General features: G+C 46.3%; 1 protein-coding gene, 1 long non-coding RNA gene and 1 pseudogene across 4 annotated transcripts in view; 1 reads left to right on the top strand and 2 right to left on the bottom strand.

The window, feature by feature from the left end:
• Positions 1 to 601: 601 nt before the first annotated feature.
• Positions 602 to 1,212, bottom strand: LOC103111484 (transcription elongation factor SPT4-A-like; annotated as a pseudogene).
• Positions 1,003 to 10,423, top strand: part of GGT5 (gamma-glutamyltransferase 5) — a 55,988-nt gene continuing 46,567 nt past the window's right edge. The window contains exon 1 of the mRNA XM_060194959.1: positions 1,003 to 1,095. The gene's annotated coding sequence lies outside the window, so the exon portion shown is untranslated. The remainder of the gene's footprint in view (positions 1,096 to 10,423) is intronic.
• On the bottom strand, positions 1,781 to 8,920 carry LOC132539468 (uncharacterized). 3 transcript variants are annotated; one of them, XR_009550779.1, is made up of 3 exons: positions 8,610 to 8,920; positions 5,934 to 5,984; positions 1,781 to 3,233 (listed from the first exon to the last, which is right to left on the bottom strand). It is a non-coding gene; the product is annotated as an uncharacterized LOC132539468 (long non-coding RNA). The 3 variants fall into 3 exon arrangements; XR_009550781.1 differs by having other exon boundaries at positions 5,934 to 5,980; XR_009550782.1 differs by lacking the exon at positions 8,610 to 8,920 and adding an exon at positions 7,558 to 8,068.

The raw sequence follows: 10,423 nt of genomic DNA, 5'->3' as shown, positions 1-10,423 counted from the left end.
GAGAGGATGGGACATGAACTCTCATGTTGGAGACTGTATAAATTGTAGCCCTCTTGCCCTAAAATCTCGTTAATCATTATTAAATCAGTAATAAAAAAAGAAAAAAGATCAAAGGAAAAAAAAACAGGAAAGGAAGGTATGAACATAAAAATGAGGACAAATTTATCTAAATATAGGTATTTATGGAAATACTAGTCAACCCATATCTGTGACCTTGGGAGAACTATTGCAGTTTCCAATGTAGGGAATGGGGATACAAAATTCTGGTGGTGGGAATGGTGTGGAATTATACACCTGTATCATAATTTTGCAGATTAATATTAAATCACTAATAAAAATTTTCTGGCATGGGCTGGGTGGCAGCACACCTGCTTGAGCACACATATTACAATGTTCAAGGACCCAGGTTCAAGCCTCTGGTCCCCACCTGCAGGGGGAAAGCTTCACAAGTGATGAAGCAATGCTGCAGGTGTCTCTCTGTCTCTTTTCCTCTCCATATCTCCCTTCCTCTTGATTTCTGGATTTCTCTATCAAATAAATATATTTTTTATGTGCTTAAGAACTTTCCTAGAGATTTATGTTTATTGGGCTTCGAGGAAGTGTTCTGCCCTTAGGCAAGGCATAGTCTTGGGCTAGGAAAACCAGTACCCTACTTCACAGTCTGTTAATTCAGTAACCCAAATTTCCAAGACCCCTCAATAGTTCAAAGGGAAAATGGCCTGAGGGCACACCATGATGCTCTCCCAAAAGTCTGTTGAATCAGTGTCAGAACTGTGGAATATTTGAAGTTCTGCCCATTTAGTTCAGCAAATAAATAAGCAGAACAGGAGAGAGAAGGAAAACTGCTTGTAGTCAAGCATCTTTCTAGGTCTTTATAGTTGTGTCTCTGGATTTATAGGCCACTCCTCGTTTTCAGCCCCCATACAATTCCTTGGGGCAGGTGACCAGTGACAGGCACTGCATACACACCAGACTTAAAGCTACTGACTTGCTGCCATTTAGAGACCCAGTTATCCTCTGGACTCATCACTGCAATCCATCAAAGGAAGAGCTGGTGCAGTCATATACCATCTCTCGATCACCCTTCATCTGAAGGTATGTATCAAAATTGTCACAATCATCATATTCAAACTGGTCTATAGTCTTAACCAGTGAACACAGCAAACAAGCCCATAGATGTTGCACATCCTTCAGTACTGTCTCCAGAGCCATCTTGAATACAGTAACTAGAGTTGCACGATAATAATCTGGCTAAGTGGTCCAAGAGGTAGTGCAGTGGATAAAGCTTTGGAAACTTAAGCATGAGGTCCCAAGTTTGATCCCTGGCAGCACATGTACCAGAGTGATGTCTGGGATTTTGGAGCCTCTGGCATAAAAATATTTTTATATACACTATGCTATCTCCCCAGGCCAATAAAGTAGTTTTCTCCTTCCTCCTCCTCCTTTTAATAGGACAGAGAGGAACTGAGTAGAGAGGCAGGGGGAGATAGGGAGAAGGGCCAGGTAATGGCACACTTGCTTAAGTGCATGTATTATCAAGCACAAGGACCTGGGTCCAAACCCCTGGTCCTCACTTGCAGGGGGGAAGGCTTCCCAAATGGTGAAGCAGTACTGCAGGTGTCTCCCTGTCTCTATCTCCCCTTCTCTCAATTTCTCTCTGTTCTGCGGGCTCTCACTCCGTGTCCCCCACCTCCCCAGCCTTTGGACGACAGAGGTCCTGGGAGTCCTGGGGCAGCTGTGCTTGAGGAGGGCAAAGTGCACAGAGAGAGAGACAAGGTAGTCAGCTCTGGGAGAGCCTCAGGGGATCATCTCTTTATTGAGGGAAAAAGGCAAGCCCATAGCTAGGGGGGAAGGTTGAGGTAATCACTAACCCAAACACAGAGCAACACAATGTATAGTCACATATTGACTTGCAAACTATTTTATCACAAGTAAAATGTTACCATACAGGGTTTGATCACAAGCTTCACAATGTATATTTTTATGGAGGTAAATTGCAGGCATTTCAGGGCAGTGGGGGGAGGCAGCTGAGCAATGGGGATGTACAGGGTTTTCAAGTTAGCTATACATATAATTCATGGCTTTTTTTTTAAAAAGGGAGGAGGAGTGGCATGTGTAGAAAGCCGCCTATGTCCGGGGGTCCAACCATCATAAATTCCAGAGGTCAGGGGGACCTATCCTTTTCTCGACCTGGGGTGGGGGTAGGGCCGGGGGTCTACCTGCTCAGATTCTCATGGAAACAATGGCCTGGACTTCCCAGTTAGTGGGCCCACTCTCCAACACTATTCTATGTAATAAAACAAATGCAATTTTACAAAGAGAGAGAGAGGGGCAGGGAGAGAGATACCTCCAACACTGCTTCACTGTTCACAAAGCTCCCACCCTGCATGTAGGCTGATAGTAGGCTAGAACCTGCGTCCTTGCTCATAAAAATGTGTGCACTCAACAGAGGCACCACTGCTTGGCACTGATTTTTCTTTTTCAACCTTTTTAAAAAATGTGTTTATAAAATGGAAACACTGACAAAACCCAGAACTCTGTATCCCATCCCCTCCCTTGATGGCTTTCCTATTCTTTAACCCTCTGGGAGTATGGACCCAAGGTCACTGTGGGATGCAGAAGGTGGAAGGTCAGACTTCTGTAATTGCTTCCCCGCTGAACATGGGCATTGACAGGTTGATCCATACTCCCAGCCTGCCTCTCTCTTTCCCTAGTGGGGCAGGGTTCTGGGGAATCGGAGCTCCAGGACACATTGGTGGGGTTGTCTGTCCAGGTCAGTCTGGTGGGCATCATGCTAGCATCTGGAACCTGGTGGCTGAAAAGAGAGTTAACATATAAAGCCAAACAAAATGTTGATCAATCATGAACCTAAAGGCTGGAATAGTACAGATGAAGAGTTGGGGGGGTGGTCTCTGTTTTGTGGATAGCTAGTAGGCATATTTTAGTTATATTCCCAAGGGCCTGTGGCTATACTAGTTTTTTTTTTTAACCTTTTTAATGGAGCTCAGTTAGTGCTTTTCTGCTGTTGGTCCCATCCACAAACCTGGTTAGCAGGAGACTGCAGCTGGCAGCTTCCACTGTCTTGGGGACCATTTATACCCAGTCTTCCAGGAGGTGCTTCCTTATGGCTTCTTGGGATGGGCTCACTAAGAATGGGGATTTCCCCACTTCTTTCTCTGTCTTTTTTCTCTTCTTCCTCTTTATCTTCCTCCTTCCTTGTCTATTGTAGATTTCTTCATTTGTTTGAAGAAGGGGGGAGAGAGGAAGGGAGGGAGAGAAGGAGGTGACTCTTTGGGGAGTGAGCAGCAAACATCTGGGTGAAGATGTTGGGCCCTGGGCCTGGACCATGTGTGTGGGGAGGCCAGCTTCCTACCCATGAGCTGCTCTCCTCTCCCAGGAATAGTTATTTAAATGGGCACTGATGTCAGCCTTCCTTAAGATGAAAATGACTCTTCCATTTTGATTGCTTCTTGGAGAAGGATGTGTTTCTGAATGGAAAACAATGTACAGGAGCAAGGAATGGCCAGCAGGTACAGGGACTGGTTTGGTGTGTTGCAGGAAAGCAAAGGACTATGGGAAGGAGGGGAGCAGGGGCTTTCAGGTCCTGAAGCAGGATGGTGGGAAAGGCCCTGGGCTGGAGGTGAGTGCTTTATAGACCCCTGTTATGAGGAGATGTGAAATACTGCCAACATTACTGTAAACCTTGAGTCTACCAATTAAACAAAGATAAAATAAGTAAAATAAGAATTAAAAAATTACATAAGATACAAATGGGAACAAATGGGTTGGGGAGACAGCAAAATGGTTCTGCAAAAGATGCTCCTGCCTGAGGCTCTGAGGTCACAGGTTCAGTCCCCAGCACCAACATCAGCCACAGCTGAGTGGGGCTCTGGGGAAAGTAATAATAATAATGTTTATGATGATGGGGGTGAGGAGATAGCACAGTTGTTCTGCAAAAAGACTTTCCTGCCTGAGGGAGGCTCTGAGCTCCCAGGTTCAATCTCCAGCACCACCACCATCGGCCATGGCTGAGTAGGGGTCTGGTATCTCTGTGTCTTTCTCATTAAAATAAAATAGATAAAATGTTAAGAGGAGGAGTGTCGCTTTGCGGCAGCAGGATGCAGCGGAGAGAGGGAAAGAAAATCTGGAGTGGAGAGGGAACACAGTCCTTTATTGTGGGGTCAGAGCACAGTGGTTCAGGCCACATGGAGCTAGCCAAAAATGGCTGTCCCCGCTACGCACACCACCCTCTCATCCCCCAGGTAAAAAACTGGGCGGGGGGGGGGGGGCGGAAGTAGAAGGGCTTTTCATAGGGCAACAGCCAGGAGTGACGTGTGGGGACAGGATTGGTTGGGAGAGGCACTTGAGAATATTGCAGAAAGTGGCAAAGCCTGAGGGCAAAGACTGCATCTGCATAATTCCCCAGGATCTCCTCCTTTTCCTTTATATCTAATGGACACAGTAAGGAAATAGAGAGTGGAGCAGGTTTAAATGTTTTTAAGGAATGCTGTGCTCAGGTGGGAAGATGTAGGACGTTTTTGTGGGGGAGGGAAGGCTTAAATGGCCACCAACCTTGTGAGATTCATGTGTCCCTCCTGTGTTCAACCCCTCTTCAGAGAGAGAGACTTACCTGGAGGGACTCATCTCATAAGTTAAGCTCTGCCAGGGTCAACCATCTCCCCACAATTTTTCTACATCTTTCTCTATCTTTTTATCTAGTCATTGCATTAAGATGGTTCAATGTCTGTAAAAGACTCTGTGACAGAGCAATAGTAGTGTAGGGGTGAGCAGAAACCTTTTGGGCATAAACCTGAATGATATAACAAAACAGGAAGGGACAAGTAGGGGAACAGTAAGAGCCAGTGTGATGTCAAGGGAAGACTTGGTGCGCAAAGGGGCATTTCCTGCCTCTGGGGGCATCCCCTGCCTCTGGGGGCAGGGCCTACTAATGAGGTGGGGAGTTCTGCCTCTGGGGGAATCTTCTGCCTCTGGGGGCATCTTTTGCCTCAAAGGACATTTCCTGCCTCTGGGGCCAGGGCTTGCAGGCGAGAGGACATACCTGCCAAGTGAAGGGGCTGTTCAGCGCTGTACAGTCCCCAAGGCAACTGGCTGTAAGGTCCATGAACTACTGCGGGTCAGTCTATGAAAAACCAGCAACGTGAAGGGAAGGAAGCTGCTGTAAAATTGTGTAAAGTGTCCAAAGGGTATACCAGCAAATCCGATAGAAGTCTCAGTCTAAAGTAGATGACTAGGGGGAGAAATGCCAGGGGATGAAACACTGTGCGTCTATCTCCATGGGGAAGGTCAGCCACTGGAATTCTGCTTTTCTGTAGAGAGTGAGCTGGAACCGCCAAAACATGACAGGCAAAGCAGAAGCAGGAAAGGCAGACAGGCAATAAGAAATTTCTGTCCTTGGAGTCTGTGAATCAGGTTTTTTAGATCACGTCAAGTGACATCTTGGGTTTTGGGGGGTGTTCCACTGTAGTCGTGCCGTCTAGTGGGTGATGTCAGAGTGTGCAGGGGTCCAGATGATTTTTCCCAGGATTATTGTGAAAGAAACACAAACAATCTGCTTCTCGTGGTTAGCAGGGCATCTGATTTGAATTTTTTATATAGAAAAAGAGTTTTGGTGCCTTAGCCAACTGAGTATTGGGGGGATGTATCTCCCCTTATTTATTTATTTATTTATTTATTACTTAGTTGAGCCTAGGCGTTTGGTGGGCCTTCTCAACAACCATTTGTCTTTGGGGGTAGTAAGGGATGTCTGTGGCATGGGTGATGTTGTAAAGGGAAACATCTTTAAATTGTTGGCTGACAAAGGCAGGTCTATAGTGGCAAGACGAGATACACCAGTTAAGTGTAGAAGAATATGTGAATGTTGTTAATTTATAAAGGTTATGTATGGAGGAACTTTTTATAGTTTAATATCTTACCATATGAGGAGATGTTTCTTCATGTGAAGTCTTGACAGCTGCAATCACTTACTTGTGAAAAAAATAAAATTTGTAACAAGTTAGAAGTTTACTATAATTGATACTCACTGATTATAATTGGTTTAAGTATCTTTATAAATTTGGAAGGTCTTTCTCGTATCATTTTAAGGCTGCTTAACCAATTTAAGCACAATAAAATGTGGTAAGGCCAAGAACCATTGTTAGAGCCTCAGGCATGAGAATCATTAGCATAACTATTGTGCAATCTATTGTTCACCTGGGCTGGTTCTACCTCTAATTGAGAAGGTATTTGAGAGCTTTACATATCGATAACGTCTTTTTTTTTTTTTTTTACCTTTTGTTACACCCATACAAGATGGAAACACACCCTAGGTGTGCACAGGATTTTCAGACCAAATTTAGTTAAAATATATTGATTTTTAACTAATTTTTACCTCAGACTTTAAATGTAAGTTAATTTTACCTTTATGAGAATTATGTTGAAAACTTTTTCATTTAAATTTGCCTGGTAAGAATGTAGCCTTAAAGTTACATTTTTAACTTTAAAGTTAATGTTTACCAAACTTCAAACACACACATAAACATGGTCTTCAATACACAAGGAGAAAAACTTTTGTTACGAAGACATGTCATTTTAAACACGAATTTAGACCTGTAATGTCCTAGCTGAACCATTTTTACTCACATGGTTTAAGACTACTGAAAGCAGAGAGGTTAGACAGAAACAGGCTTAAGATATTTAAGAGAGTTTGGGGGAGAAGAAATGGTAGGGAAGTTTTGTTTTTGAGCTCTGTGAACTAATTTTTCAGATTCTTCCATTTTGTATCATGAATCCTAGAGGGCATTCTGCCTCAGGCAAAAGTGGCAGAGGGAGGGGCCGCAGAAGCTGTGGCAGCAGCCCAAGACATGTCTGCCAAAATAGGAGCCTCATGGTCGGCTAGACTAGGGCTGCTTCTCAGGCCAGAGTCAGTGCTCCTTAAAGGAGACATGGGAGGGGACACCCCCCCCACATCTCCCAAGCACTGCGATCAAGGTCAAGAGAGTCCACAGTGTGGCCCCAAGCAAAATGTCTCCGAGATAGAAAGCCTGTCCCATGTCCGCAGAAGGTCAAGCGGCTGGGCGGGTCAGTCCCTGTTCGGGTGCCAGATGTCGCTTTGAGGCAGCGGGACATGGTGGAGAGAGGGAAAGAAATTCTGGAGCAGAGAAGGAACACAATTCTTTATTGTTGGGTCAGAGCACAGTGGTTTGGGCCACATGGAGCTAGCCAAAAACAGCAGTCCCCACTAGGGGCACCACCCTCCCATCCCCCAGGTAAAAAACCGGGTGGGGGGGCCGGAAGTAGGAGGGTTTTTCATAGGGCAACAGCCAGGAGTGACGTGTTGGGACAGGATTGGTTGGGAGAGGCACTTGAGAATATTGCGGAAAGTGACAAAGCCTGAGGGCAAAGACTGCATCTGCATAATTCCCCAGCAGAGGAGAAAAACACAAACAAAATAAACCACACGAGTTGAAGGGGCAGAATGAAGAGTAGTGGATCACAGCTGAACATACACAATTTGAAAATGTCAACACTGAGCTGCTTTTCAGCAGCGTCCTCACTGACCTGTGCACGGAGCTGGGAGCCTGGCGGAGTGGCGGCCACACCGCACTGCGGAGTCCTGAGAGGGGACCGTGCCAGCAGCCCCAGACCAGGGGTGGAGGCACAGTGGACACAGGCAGAAACTCGAGGCACTCACTGAGGGCAACTGCCTGAAGAGCTTGCAGTGTGTGGGAATATGGCGCAAAGCCTGTGACCCGACCTGGGTGGGCGTGGCTTGTAGGAGTGGGGCTCGGTGGGGGTGGCGCTCAGTCCATGGGGGTGTTTGTGTGACCTCCACCCTGACTCAGGAACTGTGCTTAGCTTTGAAACTTTGATGCAGTTCTGATTGTTGGCCCAATGACAAACACCAGCCTTGTCCTTCACTCTGCCAGTTCAATTACAACCACCACCTGTGCAGGTTCCTGCATGTGTAGTTTCTCCCATTTCCTATTCCTATCTTTCTATTTTTCTTTTATCTCTTCTCTGTACTTTGTTACCCCTTCTGTTCCTCCTCCCCCTCCCCCCCCTCCCCCTCCTCCTCCTCCTCCTCCTCCTCCTTCTTTTTCTTTTTGGACCAGACCACTATGGTGGTTTGGGGCACTGAACCTGGGACTTCAGAGCCTCAGGCATGAGACATGTATATATATATATATTATTGGATAGAGACAGAGAGAAATTGAGAAGAGAGGGGGAGGTAGAGAGACACACACAGACACCTGCAGCCCTGTTTCACCACTCATAAAGCTTTTGCCCTGTAGATGGGTACCAGGGGTTGAGCCTGGGTCCTTGTGCATTGTAATATGTGCACTCAACCACGTGTGCCACTACCTGTCCCCAAGAGTGTCTTTGTGTAGCCATTATAGTATCTACCTTGCCCCCTTTTCTAGTTTGGATTCTACTAGGTTGATTGCTGAGGCTCTATGCCAGTACTATGAATCCAGGGATGCTGGTGGCTATTCTCCCCAACCCCCTCCTGTTTGTTCTTTTTCCTTGATTTTAAAGTACACTGAGAAATTGAGGAGAGAGGGTGAGATAGAGAGGTGGAGAGAAAGACAGACTCCCACAGATCTGCTTACCTCTCTTCCCCCTGCAGGTAGGGGAACACCGGGGCTCCAACCCTGGTCCTTGTGCAGAGAAGTGTGGAAACTCCACTGGGATCATCATTGTCCAGCACTCCAGCAGAGGTTCTCAAATCTTTTTTCCTCAAAGGGAGTGCAGGAGACAGAAAGGGAATGACCCTTGGCACAGAGATAGGAGGAGCCAAAGCAGAACTTCAGGGCCCTTTTAAGGGAACCTGGTGCCTCAGCCACATAAGCCTGGTGCTCTGCCCAGTGAACTCTGTCTTCTTCCTCTCTCTAGCTCCTGGGAGGGAAGCTTCCAAGAACAGATCTTGTGAACAGACTGCAAACGCCCTTCCCAAAACAACAATTAGTCCAGACCAAGGGGCCTTCCAGTGGGAGCAAGGCCTGCCCAGCAGGGGCCCTGCTGTGTTATGTCACCACCTTGTGGACACAGAGCAGAATGTACCTCACTGGAGACTAGAGCCAACCAAGGGCTCTAGTCTCTGACTATTGTCTTCGTTTTCTTTTCCTGACACAGATGCAGTAAGAAAGTCACACAGAGGGGATCGGGCGGTGGCGCAGTGGGTTAAGCGCATGTGGCACAAAGCGCAAGGACCGCGTGGGGATCCCGGTTCGAGCCCCTGGCTCCCTACCTGCAGGGGAGTCGCTTCACAGGCAGTGAAGCAGGTCTGCAGGTGTCTGTCTTTCTTTCCCCCTCTCTGTCTTCCTCTCCTCTCTCCATTTCTCTCTGTCCTATCCAACAACGAATGGCATCAACAATGGCAATAATAATAACCACAACGAGGTTACAACAACAAGGGCAACAAAGGGGGGAAAATGGCCTCTGGGAGCGGTGGATTCATGGTGCAGGCACCGAGCCCAGCAATAACCCTGGAGGAAAGAAAGAAAAAAAAAAAGAAAGTCACACAGAGATATGCCACAGCACTGCTCAGCTCAAGCTAATGGTGGAGCCAAGGATTGAAATTAGGTTCTCAAAGGCACAGGCATGAAAGTCTTTTGTAGAACTCCTCAGATAGCTCCTAAGCCCAAAGTTTTCTTATTTTAATTATTTTGTATTTGATTGTATTATTATATTTAGCTGTTAGAGAGAGAGAGAAAGAAAGAGAGAATGATGCTAACTGCTGATCTTTCTACCAGACCAATAACTTCTTTTTAAATTTTTTTCCCATTTTTATTTATAAAAAGGAAACACTGACAAAAAACATAGGATAAGAGGGGTACAACTCCACACAATTCCCACCATCAGAACTCTGTATCCCATCCCCTCCCCTGATAGCTTCCCTATTCTTTATCCTTCTGGGAGTATGGACCCAGGATCACCATGGGTGTAGAAGGTGAAAGGTCTGGCTTCTGTAATTGCTTCCCCGCTAAACATGGGTGTTGACAGGTTGATCCATACTCCCGGTCTGTCTCTCTCTTTCCCTAGTGGGGCAGGGCTCTGGGGAAGCAGGGCTCCAGGATACATTGGTGAGGTCGTCTGCCCAGGGAAGACCAGTTGGCATCATGTTAGCATCTGGAACCTGGTGACTAAAAAAAGAGCTAACATATAAAGCCAAAGAAATTGTTGACTGATCATGAACCTAAAGGCTGGAATAGTGCAGATGAAGAGTTGGGGGAGGTGCTCCATTTTGTAGATAGTTAGTAGTCCTATTTTAATTATATTCCAAAGGGCCCAAGACTATACTAGTTTTATTTTTCTCTCTAAGCCTGACATCTGATATGCAGGTGGATCCAAGTAATTGTCTGGGGGAGATGATGTCATGGCTGGAAAAAGGACCAGAAAGCTGGATCAGGGAAGAGAATAGCTC

The sequence above is a fragment of the Erinaceus europaeus genome, chromosome 1, assembly GCF_950295315.1.
Source record: "Erinaceus europaeus chromosome 1, mEriEur2.1, whole genome shotgun sequence".
Lineage (NCBI taxonomy): Eukaryota > Metazoa > Chordata > Mammalia > Eulipotyphla > Erinaceidae > Erinaceus > Erinaceus europaeus.
Note: the sequence above shows the minus strand (reverse complement) of the source record. Positions and strands in the feature narration are given on the sequence as shown.